Raw genomic sequence first — 23,303 nt, 5'->3', positions numbered from 1 at the left:
CCACTGCCACAAGAGGTAGTGTTGGCTGCCAATTTAGACAGTTTTAAAAGGAGATTAACAAAACTGCTGAAAGTGAGAATCACCAATTATTTCTAGTCAGGATGGCTATATATCACTTCTTCCAATGTCAAAGGGGGACACGAAACGGTTAAAGAAGTTGACACCTATTGACCAGCTTCTTATTGCTGTCACTTTGTTTCTGAGCCTGTGTAATTTAGGATTGCAAAGTAACTCCTATTGGTCAAGATGTGTGTGGAGGAGCTCATCAGGAGGGCAAGGCAAGTAATATTGTTCACAGAGTTATTTTTGAAGCTATTCCACTGCAAGTATGGACTGCAACTGGGAGACTTTACAAAGCAGTGGGACACCTGGCAATCTCCGGATTCAGAAGCTTGTGCTTATCAGGAGGAGGGGTCATTTTAGATGAGGTCAACTGAGAACGTTATTTCTGGAAACTTGCTGATATGAAGAAAATTCCTTATGACAGCTGCAGATGTCTTTATTGACTTTGTTTTTTTAAAACTTTATGGTTATTTTTTATATGTCCTTTGCAATCAACATAGTTGGCCCTAAGCATGTTTCTCCCATCATATGCTTGATGACACATCTCCTCCACATTTGGGTATTCTATATAAAACGAAGCAGGCAAATTTGCATCAGCCATGATTCCATTGTCCTTAGAGGGTACATCCAGAAACTGACTGGCTCAAATTACAAGATAAAAGACTTCAACTGAGCATTGGCAAGAAACACCTAACAGCTGGATCTGTTTGACAGTGAAGAAGAATGTTGTGGAAGACTGTGGATTCTCTTTTGTCAGAAATATTTAGATGGAGGCTGAATGACAACAACTTAGGGACTCTTGCAGAATGGATTTCCTGCCTAAGCAGGGAGTGGAATCAGATGATACAAAGTGTACCATGTGAAGTGAGCAATCTATGCTCTCTCTGGGTGTGCGTGCTGTGCACACTCATGCATAGCAACCACATTTTTGAGGGTGAGTTGGGGTAGGGGGAGGAGTATCTCCATCCATGACCCTCTAACAATATCCATTAAATTGCTCAGTTATGTTTATCTTAAGTGCCTGGACAACCATGCAGTGCTTTTCTTTGGCCATCTGGAATGCACAGTGTGGGAAGAGATCCCTGAGCTAAGGATTCACAGGGATAACATCACTGCTGTATTTTGAAAGTCTGGCAAATCCACAAATATCTTTGTGTGAAGATCAGAGCAGGGTGAGCCAATCTTTCTGACTGAGCATGCTGGCATCAGAGGCCCTCTTGATGAGTAAAGTGTAAGCCCATATGCTGAAGAAGGGCAAGCTGTTACTTCCTCTTACAGTGCCGCTGCCTAGATTTCTTAAGATCTCCTGGTTTTTTCCACTAAATCTTTTAAGGAACGTTGCTTTGAGCTTTGTTCATTATGTTCACATCAAGCTGAGGGCTTACACAAACTAGAGAAGATATTTGCTGGATCAAACTAGGGTTACTTCATGCAAACTTCCTGACCGTAGCTCAGCATCTCAATCTAGAACAATTTTCAGGAAGAAAGGTGACAATGCTGTGGGTCCAAAGTGGTTTTTCACCTGGGCGGGAGCCAGATGTGTTTACCTCAGCAGCAGAGCTTGGAAAATTCATTTTAAAAAAGAACTTACTATGTTGCTTATTGCTCTGGATCCATAACATATTGTTATTGTTGCCTTTACCCCAAGAATAATTTGTTTTGGTGGTCATTGCTAATGTTTTACCATTACCATTATTTATATTGCCACTGTAAAAATAAGAAGTGCTCACTAGTTCTTTCATGAAGCCAATTCTATTTACTGCACCTTGGGAACACCAAAATAAACAAATTCATCATCATCAACATCAACATCATCATCATCTTTCAACTACAGAGCTTGAAGGGACCCTATGGATCATTGATTCCAGTTCATGTCAAGGAGGCACAGTGGAGAATCAAACTCCCAACCTCTGGCTCTACAGCCAGATGCTTAAACCACTGAGCTATCCACCACTGACTGCAAGTCATAAACTCTAGAGAATGAAAAAATAGTGTGTTTTATAAGTTTTGCTGATTACACAAATCTCAGCTGATAACTTCTAAAATTCATCCTTAGGAACCACTCTGTCTTGGTCTTTTATATGAGAAGCTCAGTTAGCCTTAACATGTGAAACTGGGAAGTCTTTTAAATGTATATTAGCAGTCCATTGTATTGCCTGCCTCAGCCACTGATTTCTCCCTTTCTCTCTCTCTCTTTTCCCTTCTCACACTGTCATTCTCTCGTGCAGATTATGTCTAGCTGCAGCTTACCATGCCATGCAAGTTGGTCTCTATCACACACTCTCACTTGCATGTCCTCTCTCTCTCTTTCTCTTGTGCACATTCTGTGGGATAAGCACTCTCTCTTGTGCTGTTTCTCTATTTTGCATGCTGTATCCCTTTTTGTTGTTCTCTAACATGTCACCCTCTCTTTTCTTGTTCCTCTTTCAATGTTACAGCAACCTTCCCTAAGTAAGGAGTAACAGGCAGAGGCTAATCTTTGGTCCACTGAAGGTAGTGATTTACAGCTGTGACTGTAAACAGGAAAAAAGTAACAAGATTCCATGTACAGTGGTGCCTCGCTTGATGATGTTAATTAGTCCAGCAAAATCGCTGTAGAGCGAAAACGTTGTAAAGCGAAATAAAAAAGCCCATTGAAACAATCTGAAAACCGTTCAATGCATTCCAATGGGCTGAATAACTCACTGTCCAGTGAAGATCCTCCATAGGGGCGGCCATTTTCACTGCCTGTAAAGCAAGGAATCCATCCAAAAACACAGCGGGGAGCCATTTTAAGCAGCTGGCGGCCATTTTGTAAACCCAACAATCAACTGTTTTGATCATCGTAATGCGAAGAATCGGTTCCCGAAGCAGGGAACCGATCATCGCAAAGCGAAAAAAACCCATTAAAACATTGTCATGAAGTGGATTTGTCATTATATGGGGTAATCATTAAGCAGGGCACGACTGTAGTTACTATACAATGCAACTCATTCCATAAGTATGAGAATCACTTGGCTAAATGTGCGTACAATGCAATCTGATGGCTGTGGTGAGAGGGACATACCGTATTTTTCGCTCCATAAGACGCACCTCTCCATAAGACGCACCAAATTTTTAGGAGAAGAAAACAGGAAAAAAATCTGTTTTCTTCTCCTAAAAATTGGTGAGCCTTATGGAGAGGTCTGTCTTATGGAACACACCCTAGGACCCTTTGGAGGCTCACCCAGACCCCCTGAAGGCCAGAGGGGGCAAAATCACCACCTTCTGGGGCTCTTTTGAGTTTGGAAAGCTTCAGAAGAGCCCCAGAAGGTGGCAATTTTGCCCCCTCTAGCCTTCAGGGAGGCTCCCTTGGACCCTTGCCACGCTACCCCCACCCCCCCACGGGGCCAGGGGGGGTAAAATCGCCAGGTTCTGGGAGTGTTTGGAGGCTCCCCAAGCCTCCAAACACTCCCAGAACCTGGCGATTTTGCTAGGGCTGGCCCCGTGGGGAGGTGGGGGCAGCCTGGCAAGGGTCCTGGGAGGCTCCCTTGGACCCTTGCCACGCTACCCCCACCCCCCCACGGGGCCAGGGGGGTAAAATCGCCAGGTTCTGGGAGTGTTTGGAGGCTCCCCAAGCCTCCAAACACTCCCAGAACCTGGCGATTTCGCTAGGGCTGGCCCCGTGGGGAGGTGGGGGCAGCCTGGCAAGGGTCCTGGGAGGCTCCCTTGGACCCTTGCCACACTACCCCCACCCCCCCACGGGGCCAGGGGGGGTAAAATCGCCAGGTTCTGGGAGTGTTTGGAGGCTCCCCAAGCCTCCAAACCCTCCCAGAACCTGGCGATTTCGCCAGGGCTGGCCCCGTGGGGAGGTGGGGGCAGCCTGGCAAGGGTCCTGGGAGGCTTCCTTGGACCCTTGCCACACTACCCCCACCCCCCACGGGGCCAGGGGGGTAAAATCGCCAGCTTCTCGGAGTGTTTTGAGGCTTGGGAAGCCTCAAAACACTCCCAGAACCTGGCGATTTTGCCGGTGGGAGGAGCGTCGCAAGGGTCTGAGTGAGCTTCCAGGACCCTTGCAACGTTCCCCCCACCAGGAAGCTGGCGATTTCGCCTGCGCTGGCCCCGTGGGGGGTGGGGGAGCATCGCAAGGGTCCTGGAAGGCTCCCTCAGACCCTTGCGACGCTCCCCCCCCACGGGGCCAGTGGGGGCGAAGTCACCACCTTCGCACCATAAGACGCACAGACTTTCTACCCCCCTTTTGGAGGGGGAAAAAGTGCGTCTTATGGTGCAAAAAATACGGTACTTTGTTGGCCTGTGTCAGGCAGCAAAATGCTGTAAGATGAGACCTATACTGCTGTTTTAATTGTACTACATAATAGTATTAAAAAGGGGTTTCCTCTGCCAGGGTAAAAAGGTGTACTATTGCCCACTGGTGTAGCAAATGCTAAGCTCTGCCTGTGTTTTTAGATTCTGTAGCCATGTTACTTCTTGAGACTGGGAGTTGTACCCCAAAAACACAAATCTTCACTTCTTTAGTAAAATGTTACCATGGACAATCTCTACAGGAAAATAAATACAGCAAAGAGAGTGGGCTTTCAAACACAATACCACAGATCCTACTGCTATCAATGGAAATACCCATATAGTATGTTTCTCACCATCTAACAGATTCATGGCAGAGAGGCAAAAACTTTCAAGAGGATGATAAAGATCATGCATTTCAAAGAAGCTTTTAAAGATATTCTCCCCTGAATTATTATGGATTTGAGTTACCTGGTCCCACCATCATTTATGTTTAAGAGAATTTTTTATTTCAGGTTAATTTTAATTTGCATTATTTAATGTTAGTTTTGTGGCATTAGGCTTGCTGAGACAACATTCCTTTTTGTTGTCAACTGCCCAGAATAGTGCTTGTCACTAAGTTGGGAGATGAACTAACTAACAAACCAACGAACCAACCAACCAACAAACTTGCCCCATTTGATTGACTGGATAGAGCAATTTCCCCCTTGAAATGGCCATCCCTATTCCAGAGGGAAACTCACAGAGCCAACATTCAGAATTTTTTTTCTGCCACTGAGTCAGCCTATAGGCCTGTTAGACATAGAATGTGTTCCTGGCAGTGGTCTGGTGAAAGGGACAGGCTAGGTGAGAGCTGGAGTAAGGCATTTGCCTCAGGTGGCAGCGAACTGGGGAGTGGGGGAGTGGAGCTGCCATCATCACTCCCTCTTTGCCACTTGAGCCAGCTGAAAATGGACCCTCAATTTACTGAAACTCTATTCCATAACATTGCCACTCCTGTCTGGTTACCAATGCCTGGTGATGGGAAGCCTTGTACAGACAGATGGCTGTGTACTGGATTTCCCCCTCAGTAGCCATCAACCAGGGACATTCTGAGAACAGGCCCTGAATCAAAATGGGAGGCCTGGTGACATTTCCAAGAGTGACTGACCATTCACCAGAAGAACAAAAGAAAAAAAAAGCTGAGGGGCATTTCAATCGCCAATAGCTCATTTTAAAATCAATAGAATACCTTTTATAAACGTAATAGGGAAAGATTTATAGATGTCAATATTTCAGAGAAAGAGCCATGTGGGAATTTGATGGAAAAGAGAAATAAAGTCTTGAACCGTACAGGTGAGGAAATTTCAGTGAGCAGCCTGTTATACAATAGCATGATATGTCAGAGTTGTCTTTCTGTATCTAATTGATTTTGTTGGTGAACTAAGAATGGGTTTTGAATAATCTCAATAAAATTTATATGTGTCATGTCCCCTCATTTTTTTTTTTGCTTCCTATGTGTACGTGGGTTAGTTTCAAGCACTGAAAATACTCTCCACTACCAGTAACATAATTACATGTAGACCAAAGCAACAGAAAGTGCTGTTAATTTTTGGAAATGTTGTATATTGTTTGTTTAATTTTAGCTTTACTCTATGTTGGCTAGACTTTTTCTGTAAAAAGATACTAGGATTATATATTTCCTCTGCTGTAGGAACATAGCTCTGTGAGACACATCTATATGGGAAGAGTTATATGCCGGCCACAGAGACTGGCGAAATGTTAGGAAGAACAACCTTTAGAACATGGCCAAAGAGCCCGAAAAACCCACAACAACCAGTTATGTGCTCATTTTGAGAAGAGTTTACTGATATTCCCAAATTTTTAAAATATTTCAGGTGGAAATATAAAATTTTCCATCTGAATTTTTTTTTAATGTGAGAATATAAAACAGATCTATCTTTCTATATGCAAGGCTTTGGGCACTCAGCTCAGAAAGCCTGGCTTTGAATCCATGTTATTAATAACTAATGTACACTTTCCTGCCCTAAAACCCGCTTGTTCCGGTCCCAGGATATCTTGGTCTAAAAGCCAGTCTTGTAGTTTTTGGAGTAGATAACTGGGGTACATCTTCCCAGTGATACCGAGAAGGCTTATTGGTCTATAATTTGCAGGGGATTTCTTATGGCCTTCTTATAAATGGGAATCACTATGGCCTGTGTCCATGCTCTAGGCGTGATACCAGATTGATTAACGGAAATGAATAAAGCAGCAAGCACAGGCGCCCACCAATCAAGGTAAGCCTTAAGCAGTTCCAGAGGAAGGGCATCGGGACCCGGTGCCTTACCAGATCTAAGGTGTCCTATGAGGTTTTTATTTCACTGGTTGTAACTGGGGCCCATTCCGGAAGATCTCTGGGTGGAAGCGAGTCGGTTGGCACTGTGGGCTTGCAGCTATCATAAAAAGTGGCCAAGAAGTGCTGTTCCCACATCCCATCTGGTATGTAGGGGAGGTCCTGAGAGTTCTTATTAAAAATGAAAGAAACTGAAACCACCTCCCAAAATTTTCTGTTGTTACCTGAGTTGATAGCCTGAACTAAATGAGACCAATGGTCCATTATAGAGCAATGCTGAAGCTTCTTAATGGCTATTCCGAGGTGGTTTTCCAGCTCAAAGGACTGAGAGGGGAACTTAAAGGACCTTGAGGATCTATAGTTATTATAGATCCTCCTCATATCCTGCTTCAAGGCGAGACATTCCTTGTCTAACCTAGGACATGTGGCTGAGGCGTGTCTATTCTGTGGTTGTTGAGGAAGCTGGCCAAGGCTAGCTAATATAGTATCTAATAGGTTCTATATTTTATATATTATATAATATTATATATTATAATATATAATATATTATATATATATTATATATTAGTATATTAGATACTAATATAGTATCTAATATAGTATCTAATAGGTACAGCTGTGGAATAGCCCCAAGCAATTAATCAATCTGGGGCTTTGAATGACTGCTTCCTCTGGAAATGAATGCAAGCAAGCAGGAGGCGGGGAAAGGATCAAGGAGCAAGCAAGGGAGGGAAGAAAGAAAGGTGTGAGAGACCGAGGACTTCATCAAGCTTATTTAAATGTACAAAATGGAGGGAGGAAATGTAGGGAGGGAGGAAATGGAGGGAGGGTGGGTCGGTGGGTGGATGGATGGATGTGTGTGTGTGTGTGTGTGTGTGTGTGTGAGAGAGAGAGAGAGAGAGAGAGAGACTGATTCAAAACTGTGAAAATGAACAGGCAAGCAAAAGAAACTTTGAATTAAGGCAGGGGGAAGGGTGGCTTTTTAAGGTGCTGTCTAGGTTTATCATTGCTTTCCCTCCAAGAAGCAGGCATCTTTGAATTTCGTGGCTGCTGTCACCCTCTGCAGTGATCATGGAGCCCAAGAAAGTAAAATCTGTCACTGCCTCCAAATCTTCCCCTTCTATTTGCCAGGAGGTGATGGGGCCAGTGGCCATGATCTTAGTTTTTTTGATGTTGAGCTTCAGACCATTTTTTGCACTCTCCTCTTTCACCTTCATTAAGAGGTTCTTTAAGTCCTCCTCACTTTCTGCCATGCAGAATTTCTGTCAAATTTTTGAATGTCAACAGCTGCAAAGACATTCAAAATTGCACATGAGGAGGCAGTCAAAACGCTGCTGCCTTTTGCAACAACCTACCTTTGTGAACAACGATATTCCATTCTTACAAACATACAGTAGGGTTTCGACCTACGGAATTAATCCGTATGGGAACGGAGTCCATAGGTCGAAAAGTACGCAGGCCGAAAATGCATTCCCCATAGGAATGCATTGAAAACCATTTAATCCGTAACCCGCCCAACCCCCGCACACATACAAAATAAAAATAAAAATTTAAAAATAAAAACTTAACTTTCTGAAGTCTTCCAGGGGTCCCCCGCCACCATCGCTGCTGATGGAGGACTCTGAGGGCTTCGGCACTGCTGCCGGAAGCCTCTCAGAGCTCCGCCACTGCCGCCATCACTGTTGCAGGAGGACTCCAAGGTCTTCGGCGTGGCTGCCAGAGGCCTCTCGGAGCTCTCCCCCCAATGACGCAGGCTTTCCCAGGGTGGACGGGCCTACCAGGGAGGCACTATCGGTGATGGTGGGGACCTCCAAGAGGCTTCCCATGGTGAGGGGGAAGGACTCTGGAGGTTCCCTGCCGCCACCGCTGCTGCTGCAAGCCTTTGGAGGTCTCAAAGGGCTTTCCTCTTGACATCGGAGGAAGCCGTTTGAGACCTCCGAAAGAAAAAGGCAGGGAGAAAGGGCGGGAAATACGAAGGCTCTCAGCAGCAGCGGCGGTGCCAGGGAACCTCTGGAGACCTTCCCCTTCGCCATGGGAGGCCTCTTGGAGGTCCCCACCACCACTGGGAGTCCAAGCATGGCCGGGATCGCCCAGTGCGGCTCGGCTCCCAGCAGTGGTAGCGGCAGGGAACCTCCAGATGCCTTGCAGGGCTTCTCCACCACCATGTGAGGCATCTCAGAGTTCCCCCCCCCACTGCCGATAGTGGCTCCAAAGCACTATCGGCAGCGGGGGGGGGACCTCCGAGATGCCTCCCATGGTGACGGAGAAGCCCTGCAAGGCATCCGGATTCACAACCTATGGCCTACAGACTGGAAGGGGGAGGAAGGGAAAAGCACCCAATTTGAATCGGGCGCTTTTCCTACCTACCTCTTCTGGTCTGTAGGTTGATTCTCCGGCTGCAAGTTGAGGTGAAACTTTGCAGCTGGAGAAGTCCGTAGGTCGAAAAGTACGTAAGTGAAGCCGACCATAAATCGAGACTCCACTGTAAAAACAAAGCAGAGAAATCGATTGGACCCTGAAGACTGTATCCATATTGCTCTGACATCAAAATGCCCCAGTATTGATGCTCTTGTATCCAAGCTGAAGCAACATCATTTCTCCAAAACCTGAAGTTTTCAAGTAAATTGACGCTTTCACAGTAATTTTGAATAGATTCAATACAATTTTGAATTCAAATACTGTATCATTTCCTTCCTTTCAAATCAAGAGGGTAATGTTGGCTTGTATAAATTTTTTGGGGGGGGTAAAAGGTAAAAAAGTTCCCTGACCCCTGCTCCAGAGTCATGTTCCATTGTGGAATTCACAGAGAACTAGACCTGCAAAGAAGTTTCAGGAGTCAGCTTTGAAGATTCAACCAATGTTCCCATGTTTCAACAATGCTGTTGCCAGATAAAAGTAAAAACAAAGATCAATTGGAGAAAATGTCTCTGTAGCATTCACCCTTATTATGTTAAGTAGTTATGAATATTCATGTTTCAGGCTAATGTTGCTGAGAGGCGGAGCCGAGAAATTATGCAATAAAGAGGCTGAGTCAGAGAGTGAGTCAGTAAAAGTCAGTCAGAGTCAGAGTGAGAGAGTGGAGAAGTCGGTAGAGTGTGGTATTTTGGGAGATCTGAGGTGATTAGAGTGAAAAGAGAATAAGAACTGTAATAACAAATAGAAGATCGTGATTGATGATAATAGAAGTTACCTATGATTACTAATAACATCTGTAATCAATAAAAATATTTTATTTAAAAAGACAGTGAAGTTTGGACCTGCATCTTCATCCTTCCATAATTAATGTTGACTTAGTGATCAACTGGTGGCAACGGGGTAAAAAGGAGTAGTGGTTTGCCTTTGTGTGCTCTGTGTTTGGAGGGTCAATCAAGGGGCACGAGGGTGAATGCCACAAATGGTGGCAGCAGTGGGATATGAAGGAATCCAGTGAAGTCTGAGTTTGGATATGAAGAAATCCAGTCAAGCCTGAGTTTAAAAAGAATTTTTCTTGAGTCAAGGGTACCTTTTAGACAGAGGTCTGTGGCAAAGAAGTTTGGTTCCTCACTAGAGCTTTTGGGAAAAGCTTAGTGGTGGGGGATTCTGAAGCCAGATCTGGGGGGTCTAAGATAGGGAACGACTCTGAAAGAAAATTCCTGTTTTTACCTCAAGATTTGAAGACCCAGTCGGCTAGCTTAAGGTTCAAGGCTCTAAGATAGGGGTCTCAAACTCAATTTACCTGGGGGCCACTGGAGGCAGAGTCTGGCTGAGGCTGGGCCGCATCAGATTTTCCACCCAGCGGAGAAAGAGCCTGAGGAAGCCGCCAAGGAGTTTCCTTAGCCCGGCCGGGACTCCGAGGAGAAGGAGGAGGAGGAGGGGCGCATGAGCCCTCATTGCCGGCCATGACCCTCTCCAGTTCCTTCTTCACTACCACCACCACCAGCAGGACGAAGAAGCAGAGGAGGGAGCACCGGTGACTGTCTAGCTGGGGGGGAGGAGGGCACGACATACACTTTAAAAAAATCTCACAGAATCACCTTGCCAAAGGAGAAAAACCCCCATTGATATCCACGAAATTAAACAGAACGGGACAGCCCCCCCACAGGTGCATGCACACATGCACAAACACACACACGGAGGTCCGGCAACCTTCCTCTGAGGGCCCCCTCAAAAAAAGGTGCACTCAGCAGTAGCAGCTACCCTCACCACGACAGAGGAGCAAACTTTGTGAGGTGAGCCAGGCAGCCTCCAGAGCTGAGGTGGCTGAAGCAGGACAAAGAGGAGAAGGAAGCACCGCTGGGTGCTGAGGTGGCTGCTGGCCGGGCTGATGCTGGGGTGCAGAGAGAGAAAGACAGCCAGAGAGCCACCTCCCTGGAAGAGGCAGCAGTGGCAGCAGCTGCTGTTGGAGGTGCTGTTGGAGGTGCTCTTCGAGGAGGGGCTAGGAGCGAGCTCCGCTATCAGGCATCACTCGGTGGTGCCTCGAGTGTTCAGGGAATAGGGCTGGCAGCGCGCTTCGCTTGCCGTCTCTCTCCCAAGACAGCACCTCTTGCACCCTCCATGCGGAACTGCAGCCTGCCAGCTGGCAGACAGGCAGGCTGGCTGGCAGGCTGCAATTCTGGATGGAGGGTGCAAGAGGCGCTGTCTTGGGAGAAAGCTGGAGAGTGAGGTGAGGCTTTTTTGAATCTTGACAGCAGAGGATGTGTGGGCGCTTCAGGGGGCAGGCAAGGTGGGGCCACAAACTATCATCTGGCGGGCTGTGTGTTTGAGACCCCTGCTCTAACAGTATAGGGAACGCTTGTGGAAAAAGCAGAAGCCAGGGGTCAGTGCAGATCTGAGTGAAGAGAAGAGAAAGCCAAGGCTTGAAACAGAAATCATTTCAATGACTGGAAGTAAAAGAAGGAAGATGGGTCCATTATAAAATCAGTAGAAACACACTCTAGAATAAGTAACTCAGATAAATATGCCTCCCAAAGGAACTAAAAGACTAGTAATAGTGGGAACTGTGTCTCAAGAGGCACAAAGTTTAGTACCTCAGGAAATGGAGACCCTTTAACTCCAGGAGAACAGTTAGAGACTGAGGAAAATACCTCAGAAAGACCAAGTGTTCTAAGCTCCCTAGATTTTCAAAAATGGAAGTTACAACAGGAATTCAAGCTTAGGGAATTAGAGCAGGAAAAAAGACAAATGGAGTTGGAGTTAAAACAAATGGAATTTCAAATAGAAATGAAAAGATTAGCATGGCCTAGTTCTCAGACCCAAATGAAATCTGAGGTAAATTTTAACAAGCAGAATTGGGACGACAATAAGAAGCCCTTTAATAAAAATTACCTCAGCAAAACAACAGGAAAAGAAGGCCAGGGTAGTACTTCACCTGGATTGGCTCAGGCTAGTTCTCAGAACCAAATGAATCTTGAGGAAAAGTTTAATGGATCTCCTCAGGATGAGAGGAGGAATTACGGATGCTGCAAATGCGGCAAGCCTGGTCATTTACAATTTAATTGTACAGAAAATAAACCTAAAAATGTGGAGAATAATGGCCAGCTCAAGAAAGTATACTGCTTGGAACTGTGGAGGCCTCTGAGGGAAACCGTGGCTAAGGTTCTGTCTCCATGGCAACCACAGCAACTGAGCAAGAAGACATTCCAGTAGCCCCTGTAGTCCAGTGTTTCTATAGCAAAAATGATAATACCCCTCTCAAAAACGCTGGTGAAGATATATTAGTGGGAGGAAAGAAATACATTGCTATAAGGGACACAGGATTTCAAATTTCTATAGTACATTCTGATTTGATAGCCCAGGATGACATAATTCCAGGCAGAACTATGACCTTAAAAGGAATTGGGAAAGAATCTGTAGTGCTGAACGGGACAGAGGTTCGGATAAACTATGGGAATTGGTCTGGAAAGTGGCAGGTGGCTGTTTCAGATGAAATACCAGCCGCTTTTCTAATCGGTTGGGACATAATAGAGCATGTCAAAGGGGTGCTTACATCACCCAATAGAGCAGAATTTGATACAGTAGCAGGGGAAGGCCTGGAGAGAGAGAGTCCCTTGAATAACCAGAGTAATAGTGGTGCTGGAGCTAATTTCATGCTTTTGAAGAATCCCAATAAACATTATTTTGCCTAGGAGCAGAAGGAGGACATTAGCTTGCAGATTTGCTTTGAAGCAGCCAGAACGCCCACTGTATTGTCTCCTGAATGCCCTGAGAGATTTTGCATGGATAAAGACCTTTTGTATGGGGAAACTTTAGCCACCCCATACAGAGGAAAAGGAGAACCCCAAAGGCAATTAGCGGTCCCAAGTAAATACAGGGAGAAAATCATAAATCAAGATCACAGTAGTTTGTTTGGGGCACACATGGGGAATCACACGAACCAAAAGAAGGGTTGCCCAGAACTTCTTTCAGCCAGGTATGGGTAGACAGATTACTTATTATTGCAGAACTTGTGGTGTCTGTCAGAGACGAGGGACAGGGCAGGACAGGACTAAAGCCAAATTATGTCCTTTGCCAGTCGTCTCTACCCCATTCCAAAGGCTGGGAATTGATCTGGTGGGTCTTTTGCTTAAAGCCACCAGAAGGGGAAATAAGTACATTCTGACCATTATGGATTTTGCCACTAGATATCCTGAGGCAATTAGTGGAAGTGACCCAGACTCAGTAAAAGAAAATATGAGCAGGTTGCAAAACAGCCTGCAAAGGTCACTGGAGAAAACCCGGAAAAGAACTTTTGGGCCAGGAAATGAAGTACGTTTACTTAGTCCAGCCAAGAGTCACCAGCTACAATTAGCTTGGGAGGGTCCCTATAAAGTGGTGTCAAAATTGAACAAGGGAAAGTATGTGATTCAGAAGGAGGAAGATGTAAGCCCTGATGCCTTAAAGAGGGACGCATCTAAAGATGTTTGGTGATGAGGGATCCTGGTTCAGGATCCAGCAATCAAGACACGGAGACGAGAGTCATGAACCAAAAGCCTTCCTCACCCAAGTGAGAGGTTTATTTTATAGTACAGAGTAAACAATACTAACAGCTAGTAAGCTTCATAGTGATGGATTACATCCGTGCGTTAATGAGCAATGCTAACGAGCAGGTGTGTTATCAATGTTTTGTCTTCATGCAAGGCCTTGGCTCCAGATAAAGGCAAGATGATCTAATTGGTTTCTGGCTACTGAATCAGGGTCACCGTGACCTTCTTCCAGACATGGTTTGCCAGCGACCTAGATGAGGTCACATCTCCCCCTTTTCTTTAGCCGTTGATAATAAACCTGTCGAGGTGATAATGGTTTTGTTTTGGAGCATGAAGACATGAAAAGATTTAGTAAATTTGGCAGGCATTGCAAGAAGCAGCAAAAGGCAATTAAAATGAACCCAGACATGATTAGCCATTGCACTACCTTTCGAATCCAGCCCACAGGTAACCAGCTCCAGAGAGCATCCCACCATGCTGGACCGATTTGCTCTTTGATAGAGGCTGCATAACTTTTTAGAGTGTTGATCTGTTGTTGAATTCTATTACTGTTGTCTGTTAGATTAAAGCAACACATTTCTTTTATGGCTTCACAGCCCAAATGCTGTTGTAATAATAGATAATCAATAGCAGCCCGATTGTCCAAAATGGCTTGTCGCAGTTCCTGCTGTTCAGTTGCCAATAAACTGATAGCAGTGGAAGTAGTGTTAATGGTTTTTGCTAATAAGCAGGCAATTCGTGCAGTGTTGCGAGCATTTACTTTTACCATAGCTGGTAAGCCTACAAAACTTAAAATAAGAGCAGAATATTCAGCTTTTGAGTATAAAGTTATATTGCCATCACAGTCTGCAGAGAGAACTGATGTGTCCCTTGTGCTGCGAGTAAACAGCATTGTGTACCCTCTGTGATATTTGCTGGAATGTAATTAAAAGTTCTTGTTCCACATGTGAAGAACCAGCCTTTAGGAAGTTTCACATGAGCATAATTAAAAGAAACATTTTGATAAGCAGTGCAATTCCAACGAGGTTTACCAAGATCTACACAACCTCCTGGAACTTTAGCTACAGTACAATTCACTATGCGAGCACATGTATTATTAACAGCGTTAGCAACATGAGGAGTAAGTACCTGAAATGCTTCCGCAGGTAGCTGTTGTTGAATAGGTCCCCAATTCGGTAGAGAGGAATATTGTATCTGTGACTCATTCATGAATTTACTTAATCCTGAGTCAGTACCAATATTACCAGGGGCTTTACAGACTGGAACAAGGCAAGTACTTAATAAGCCATGTATGTCAGGTACTTGAGAGAGACAGAAGTCAGTAGTGTTAACCTCCTCAGCAAGACGAACCCAAATGTTATATTGTAAGCGATCGTGTAAAAGCAATGCATGTGTTGGTGCACACAACATAATTGGAAAGATACAAATAAAATACATTACAATAGTAAGAGCAGAGTTATAATTAAGAATGGTGATAATGGCGGCTAGGAAATTCTCGGGTGCAGGTTCCATCTGAGTAAATTGCAAAAGTCCTGCGGCCTCTGCTGAGAGAGTCTTAAGAGCACCCCAAGTGACAGGTGGTGGCGGCTGAGCTCCCTGGTTTCGCGGTCTCTGCTCCATTGGTGTTGTCGCAATGGTCAGGTGTGTGCCGAATTCTGGAATCGGGTTGGTCGGATCTTGAGGCCACGACATGATGTGGTCGAACACACCGAGCTGGCACCCACAAGGGACCGTCTGGAGTGTCAACTGCCACATAATCAGCCAACCTGGACCTGGAGGCTTCCGATAGCGAACTAAGGGTTGGACAGCTAGAGTGTCTATGAACACAAGTGGTTAGTTTGGAAGAAAAAGAAACAAAGGATTTAATAAAAAGATAAAGGACAAAGCATTGATGAACTTTAAACGAACGTGGAAGCCTTTATTGGACTTTGTAGGTCTTTATTGGACTTTGTAGGTCTGTGACTGTAATAAAGAATGATGATATATAGATAAGGAGACCTTTAAAACTTTGAGTATGACCAATTATTAATGCAGTAACTATTGAAATGATGCAGTAACTATTGAAATGATTCTTAGAAGGAAGTGAAGAGAATTGAAGCAAGAGTGAATTCTTTATACATGAGACCATGGATTCTTTATTCATGAGACCCATCCTTGAGACCCAGGCCCAGGGATAGTCCAGGGATAATTCCCCCTTTTCTTTTAATTGTGCTAAGGCTGACTTAATACCAAAAGTATCCATGGGCCATAAGTGAGTTGGCTCTAAACCATGTGGATTGGGATAGATACGTAAGTTCAATTTGATTAGCAATATTAAAGACTATTTACAATGAGAGTGAATTCTTGTCTAGTGAATTAAGAAAAACTAAGATAGCAGCAGCCAACTTTGCTCTTTGAGTTGTTGTTTGCAGTCCTGTAAACTTGGATCTTTCAGAAACATGTGAACACAGATAAAACCTGATCTTGTAATTGTACAGTTAGCTGGCATGAAAAGAAAATTTAGATAGATATCTCCCAATGTGGAATGTTCTAATTAGGGAGGTATTCAAACATTGTCACATATAGTATAACTCCTTAAAGCTTTAAACACAAAAACGTGAGTGTGATGTGCGAACAGCTATGTATAAACACTACAGCATTTCTTCAACCTATCTACTGGGCTTAGCTTATATACCCCTATAGGACCTAAATATGGAAAGATACATAACCAGAATTAGCTAATAAGCTCTATGTTTTACCATCAGCAGAACCATTGCAAAATCCATCTCTGCGCAATCAGTGAGTCATAAGCATCACCTTGTTTCCATTGCTAGGAGTGCATGAACACAGCAGACTGCTACAAGGAAAAAGGCAGAAAATGTTAAGGTACACAGAACTGTTGCATAGAAATATCTGGAGAATTAAATGTTAAATGTGCGCTTTCCACAATTTCTTGCCCTGTAGACTTAAAAAGAAATCCTATGCTTCAGGGTGATTCCTTATTGAGCACACAAGATATTCAAATACAGTGTTGGATCACATGTTTTAAAGCAAGTAACAATTAAAGTCATAGAAAAAATTCAAAAGCTGTCACGTAACAAAACCTCGAGAAGATGAACTGTCTGTGAAGAGAATACAAGATGCTGGGAAGAAAACAAATGGTTAATTGCCAGAAAACACAGAGAAGCAGGCGCTTGTCCTTTGGAGAATTCAACATTACCTGCAGACAACAAAAAAAATTAGCAAAAGTTGATTACGGCACTATCTGGAACAAGCTTTGGCAACACAAATCTGTAACTGCTTTAACGCGGGAGTACAAGTTCAAAGGAGTGTCTGATAAGTGCATCTTTCACTAATTGTAATCCTATCCTTCTTGTTAGGGATGAAGAAGAGAACTGTAATTGACAGCCGTGGTATAGCTAAGATTGACAGACCATCCACAGCTTGCAGATGAAATTGTTGAGAGATCATGTGTATACAATGCTAAAACTGACATGCAATAGATGTGTTAAAGATGCAAAATTTTTATGCTCTGTTTATTTCCCTCTGAGGCTGCACAAGCATATTTACAGGAGTTAAGTGTTTACAAATGATTCTCCCTTAGACTGTCCGAGATGAATAGCATTCTCTTGCAGAACGCCCAGAATCGCTGATAAGAAGTCTGGGCTTTACGCCAGGCTATGACCTAGAGTTTTCTACTTCACAGAGCAGGGAAAACAATACAGACTTTATGTCCTAGCAGGCTGCACTGTATCCGTGGATGAGATTAGACCCATCACGCTGAGATATTTAGGAAACTACTAAGCAATGCAAGGTATGATAGAAGTTGTACAAGTAGCTGGAGAGGAACAATGCTTTCATGTCATAATAAATATGAAGTGAATACTAGCTTCCATACATGTCCCAGTATTTTTACTGCTGGGTCACTAATTAAATTACCTGTTGATGAATGACTGGCCTCATAATAAAAAAATACCTGTAAAAATGCTTAGGTGTCATTGTGACAAACCCAGACCTACTGGGATCTGCCACACGTTAACTAAGCTGCCACCAACCATTCCCTATAAGAAGTCACACAGACCAGGGATGGATTTTTAAACAAATAAAAGAATAAGGTTTATTTAATACAACACACAGGGAAAATAAAATGCTCAGGTGAATAAGATATAGTAACGTGGCTTAGTCTCATTCATACATGCATACAGTTTGGTTCACACAGAACCCTTAACTTGAAGCACAGACCCTGAACCTATCAGTTCTGGCTAACCATACAGACACCTGAACCTATCAGGTTGGTACTGACACACAGTAGTACCCTGTCTGACACACAGACTCCCACACCAGCTTCTTCTTCCCAGCTGCTGCTTCTTCACATCCCAGCGTCTTCTAAACTTCACCACACAGGCTTCACATATATATACAGTACAGCCCCTCCTCCTGATGTCCCGCCTTCCACTCCCCATAGGATGGAACTTTCCCTCCAAACCCATGACAGACAGGTAACATCAGTGCTGTATGTAACACCTCCCCTCTTTATAAGTTGTTTTGTAGGGGGAAAGCTAACGTGCTTTTTCCCAAAAAAACAACCTGAATAAAACACACAACAACATTTATACATACAATATCATACTTACTTATACTTACATTCTAAGTTAACCATATCAATTAGGCATTTAAACATTTACCATATACATTACATCAATTTACCTTTATTCATACAAACCAAGTTCAAAAAAACAGGTACATTTAACCTTTGTCATCAATATATATACATAGTCCATGTTTCTTTCGCCGTCTTCATTCTCCAGGTCTTCTTGACAAGGCGTCAGCAACACAGTTCACTGACCCTCTGACCACCTTCACTTCAAAGTCATAGTCCTGTAGGTTTAAAGCCCACCTCATAAGTTTGCTATTGTGGGTTTTCATTGTCTTTAACCATTGCAGTGGTGAATGGTCAGTGCACAGAACAAAATGTCTTCCCCAGATGTAAGGCTTGGCCTTCTGGATCGCGTAGACTATGGCCAAACACTCCTTCTCCACGGTTGCCAAATGTCTCTCACCTTTCTGGAGTTTCCTACTCAGGTAGGACACTGGATGCTGGTCACCATTCTCATCCTCCTGGCAAAGAACTGCTCCTACCCCGCTGTTAGACGCATCGGTGTAGATGATGAACTCCCGGTCGAAGTCTGGAGCACGCAGCACTGGATACTGGACGAGCGCCTCCTTCAACCTCTGGAACGCCGCCTCACAGTCGCTGGTCCACGGGATGCGGTCATCAGTCTTCTTCCTCGTCAGATCGGTCAGCGGAGCCGCAATCTCGCTAAACCTCGGGATGAATTTTCTGTAGTAGCCCACCAACCCAAGAAATGATTTGACTTTTTTCTTGGTGTTGGGTCTGGGCCAATCACGAACAGCTTCTATTTTGGCCTCCAGGGGTTTGATCACTCCTCCCCCTACCATGTGACCCAAGTATTTTATTTCTGGGCTACCCAGCTGCAGTTTGTTCTCTTTGCAGAGCCTAGGCCAAAGCACTTCCTCCCCTGGGTTAAAGTGCCTCTCCCTGCCTTTCTGGTCATCCCAAGCTTTCTTTCTGACCTTTTGAGCTTGCAGGGTCTCTGCTGCTAGCTCTAGGTTTCTCTTTACGTCTTTCCTTAAAGAGTCTATATATGTCACAACGTCTTGTGGGTCATCCTGGGTGATCTGCTCCCAATTTTGTTTGATCAGATCCAGGGGCCCTTTCACCCTCCTCCCAAATAAAAGTTCAAATGGACTGAACCCGGTACTGGCTTGTGGCACTGATCGATAAGCAAACAAAAGGGATTGCAGCTTCTGGTCCCAATTGTTTGGATTCTCTGCCAAGTAAGCCCTAATCATGCGCATTAGAGTCCCATTGAACTTCTCAGTTAACCCATTACTTTCAGGATGATAAGCAGTGGTTTCCTTGTGCTTAATTCCACAGATTTGCCATAACCGTTTCATGAGCTTTGATGTAAATGATGCTCCCAAATCTGTGATTATTTCTGAGGCAAATCCCATCCTGGACATATACCCCACCATGGCATCTGCCACTGTGTTAGTTTCAATATTAGTCAAGGGTATGGCTTCAGGGTACCTCGTGGCATGGTCCACAATGGTGAGAATGAACCTGTTCCCCCTCTTTGTGGCCTTGGGCAAAGGTCCCACAATATCCACCCCTATGCATTTGAACGGAGTGTCAATCACAGGCAAAGGGCACAACTTTGCTTTGGTCCTGTCGCGGCTATTCCCCTGCCTTTGACACACATCACATTGTTTACAGAACTCCCTGATCTGCTTCCCTATGTCAGGCCAGTAAAAATTCTGTGTGATTCTCTGCTGTGTTTTGTTCACCCCTAAGTGTGCAGCAAACATGTCAGAGTGCCCCCTTTGTAAGATCATGGGGCGATACTTTTCAGGTACCACCAGCTGACTTCTGATCCCATCTCCCCCTTTTGAGATATTCCTCAGGGTCTCTCTATATAAAATCCCCTTTTTCTCCAGAAATCTCACTGGGGTTTCAGGTGTTAGCTGGGCGTCAGTCACCTGTTCAAAACACTTTTGGAGAGTGGCGTCTGCCTTTTGCTCTTGTCCAAATCTGCTGTCTGTGGTTAAGGTTTCCACCACAGCTTCTGAACTCCCCTCTGCTTCCGTCTCTGGCTCATCATTACCCCCTTGAACTGTCCCCGTGGTGGCTTGTGAACGTGTAATCACTAGCACCCTTTTCACATGTTCAGCCAGGTCATTTCCCACGAGCACGGCTGCTGGCAGAGTCGATGAAATTGCTAGCCGCCAAACTCCCCTCCAGCCTTGAAAGTTCACAGGTACCTCCGCGACTGGCAGTGAGATTACCTGCCCCTCAATCCCTGCCACCTTCATGCTCTCATTTGGGATTACATATTCCCTAGGAATAATATCTGGATGGCACAGGGTCACCTGGGAACAAGTGTCCCGCAGCCCCCGATACTGATGGCCAAGTATTCCTACGTCCACCCCTGCTGTCTCAAACAACTGAGAATCTGTCCTCACCAGTAAGCAGCGCCTGACCTCTACAAGAGGACCATTTTCCTCAGCCTGATCAGCAGATGTAGCTGTTCCAGATTGAGTAGCCATGGCAACAGGCTCCCTCAGTGACAATGAGCCTTGCTCTTTCTGGACACAGAACACAGCTTTTGGCTTGGTTCCACTCGAATCCTGAGGCACAATTCCTTTTAGCTGCTTTAATTTCTCACACTCTGAGATTAGATGGCCCTTTCCCTGACAGAAATAACATTTTCTGGGGTATTTTGAGTCTTTCTCCTCTTGTTTTGGTTTTCCCTCCAAAATCTGAGGTCTTGGTTTCATGTCTGAGGGCTTCCCTTCACCATGGGCCCCTCCCCCTTGCTGGCTTTTCCCTGGTCCCTGAGAGTACTTGCTGTAGGTTTCTTTGGGTTTCCCCATCGCTTTCCCCTCACCCAAGGGCTTTCTTATTTGGGAAATAAAATCTGCGATCTCGGCTGCTTCTGCCACAGATTTTGGTTTCCTTTCCCTCACCTGGAATTTCAGTTCCCCATGCAGGACTGAATAGAACTGTTCCAGCGCTATCAAGTCTTTGAGCTGCTGAAAGGTCTCTGTCCCCTCCTGAGATAGCCATTTCTCTAGCAGCCTCACCAATTGAGCCCCCACTTGGGTAAAAGTCTGCTCTGGTTTCTTTGTGAGGGACCTGAATCTTTGCCTCAGCTGTTCTGCATTTATCCCATGTCTTGCAAACACCAGTTTTTTAAACTCTGCAAAATCTCTCATCAGTTCCTGTGGCATCTCTGAATAAACCTCAGCCAGGCTACCACTGATTAAAGATCGCATGATGGTCATCTTCTCAGTTTCCCTCACTGAGAAGTCCACAAACGCTCTTTCCACTAAGGAAAAGAACACCTCAGGACAATCTCCCTTGTGGTACACAGGGAATTTCTTCAGGTCAGCTTTAGACAATTGGCCTCCCTCAGAATCCCTATTGTTATTATTGTTCTGGTTCATCATTTCCAATTTCCTTAATTCAAACGCCATCCTTTCTTTTTCCAGAGCAATTTTCTCTCTCTCCATTCTTTCTTCCCTCTCCATTCTCTCTCTCTCTCTCTCTAATTCAAATTGCCGTTGTTTCTCTCTTTCCCTTTGCTCCATTTCAAATTGCCTTTCCCTTTCTTCCCTTCTTTCTCTCTCTAATCTTTCCTCCATTTCCCTCACCCTCAGTTCATGCTGTTGGGCTAGGAGTATTTTTCTGAGTTCTGGGTTTTGCTCTCCTGTGCTGTCACCCTGCACTGAGCCAAATTCATCCTCAGAACCTTGGTCAACCTGGGGGTCTTTCACTTCACCCATTTCTGCCATTTGGCTTCGAGTCAAGGGCATAATCCCCCCCCAGCACAGGCTGCTTTAAAAAGTCAAGCCTCAAAATAAAACGACCACTTTTTTTTTCTTTTGCCTCAGAACCAGCTTTCCCTATAGATTGCTGCTGTCCTTCAGCACTACTTGCAACTGTAGCCAGCCGGAGTCCACCCCCCTCTGCTGGGCCTCTCAGCAGACAAGCTAGCTCACTGCTATTTCACAGTTTTGCCTCAGCTTTTTCCCGCCAAAACAGGCTGCCTCAGAGCTCCCTAATCTAGCCCCCAATCTGAGGTTACACGTTCTTCTACTAGTGCACCCCCCCGTGAGGTACACCTAGAAGATTACCTACGTGCTCTCAGATTGTCCCTGACTAGACCCCCCTTGCTCTGGGCACACTTGCCAAGGCTTTGCTGGACCACTGGACAACTGGACCAGTCGTATCCCACACGCTGGACACCAATCAATGTGACAAACCCAGACCTACTGGGATCTGCCACACGTTAACTAAGCTGCCACCAACCATTCCCTATAAGAAGTCACACAGACCAGGGATGGATTTTTAAACAAATAAAAGAATAAGGTTTATTTAATACAACACACAGGGAAAATAAAATGCTCAGGTGAATAAGATATAGTAACGTGGCTTAGTCTCATTCATACATGCATACAGTTTGGTTCACACAGAACCCTTAACTTGAAGCACAGACCCTGAACCTATCAGTTCTGGCTAACCATACAGACACCTGAACCTATCAGGTTGGTACTGACACACAGTAGTACCCTGTCTGACACACAGACTCCCACACCAGCTTCTTCTTCCCAGCTGCTGCTTCTTCACATCCCAGCGTCTTCTAAACTTCACCACACAGGCTTCACATATATATACAGTACAGCCCCTCCTCCTGATGTCCCGCCTTCCACTCCCCATAGGATGGAACTTTCCCTCCAAACCCATGACAGACAGGTAACATCAGTGCTGTATGTAACAGTCATCATGGAGCTGTGACCATAACACAGTCCTACAGTATACAGACTTGAACAGCCATAGACTCAGAGCAAATTTAACCCTATGCAATAATGGCTCTTTGACAGTAATCTCAAGAAAACTTTTACATCTGTTGAATTTATTTTGCCTCTTATTACTGTAAGAAATAGGGACAAAGCTTTCGGATTTTCTGAGCTTTAAACTAAGAATTGTTTCTCTGAAATTCAAAACTTATTACCCTTTAAACCTATTACCCTTTAATATCTGGCCAGCTGATAAGACAGAAGAAAGCGCTCCTTAATGACAGCATTCTGCAGAAAAGAACATAAACCGTTCCTGACACAAGCAATCATTTACTCGGAGATATAGC

General features: G+C 44.7%; 1 long non-coding RNA gene across 1 annotated transcript in view; it reads right to left on the bottom strand.

Annotated features, from left to right (window-relative positions):
- LOC144588331 (uncharacterized) overlaps positions 1-22,938 on the bottom strand; it is a 231,105-nt gene extending 208,167 nt beyond the window's left edge. Inside the window, exon 1 of the long non-coding RNA XR_013543842.1 lies at positions 22,030-22,938. This is a non-coding gene — a long non-coding RNA (uncharacterized LOC144588331). The remainder of the gene's footprint in view (positions 1-22,029) is intronic.
- Positions 22,939-23,303: the final 365 nt, after the last annotated feature.

This window comes from Pogona vitticeps, chromosome 3 (assembly GCF_051106095.1).
Source record: "Pogona vitticeps strain Pit_001003342236 chromosome 3, PviZW2.1, whole genome shotgun sequence".
Taxonomy (NCBI): domain Eukaryota; kingdom Metazoa; phylum Chordata; class Lepidosauria; order Squamata; family Agamidae; genus Pogona; species Pogona vitticeps.
Note: the sequence above shows the minus strand (reverse complement) of the source record. Positions and strands in the feature narration are given on the sequence as shown.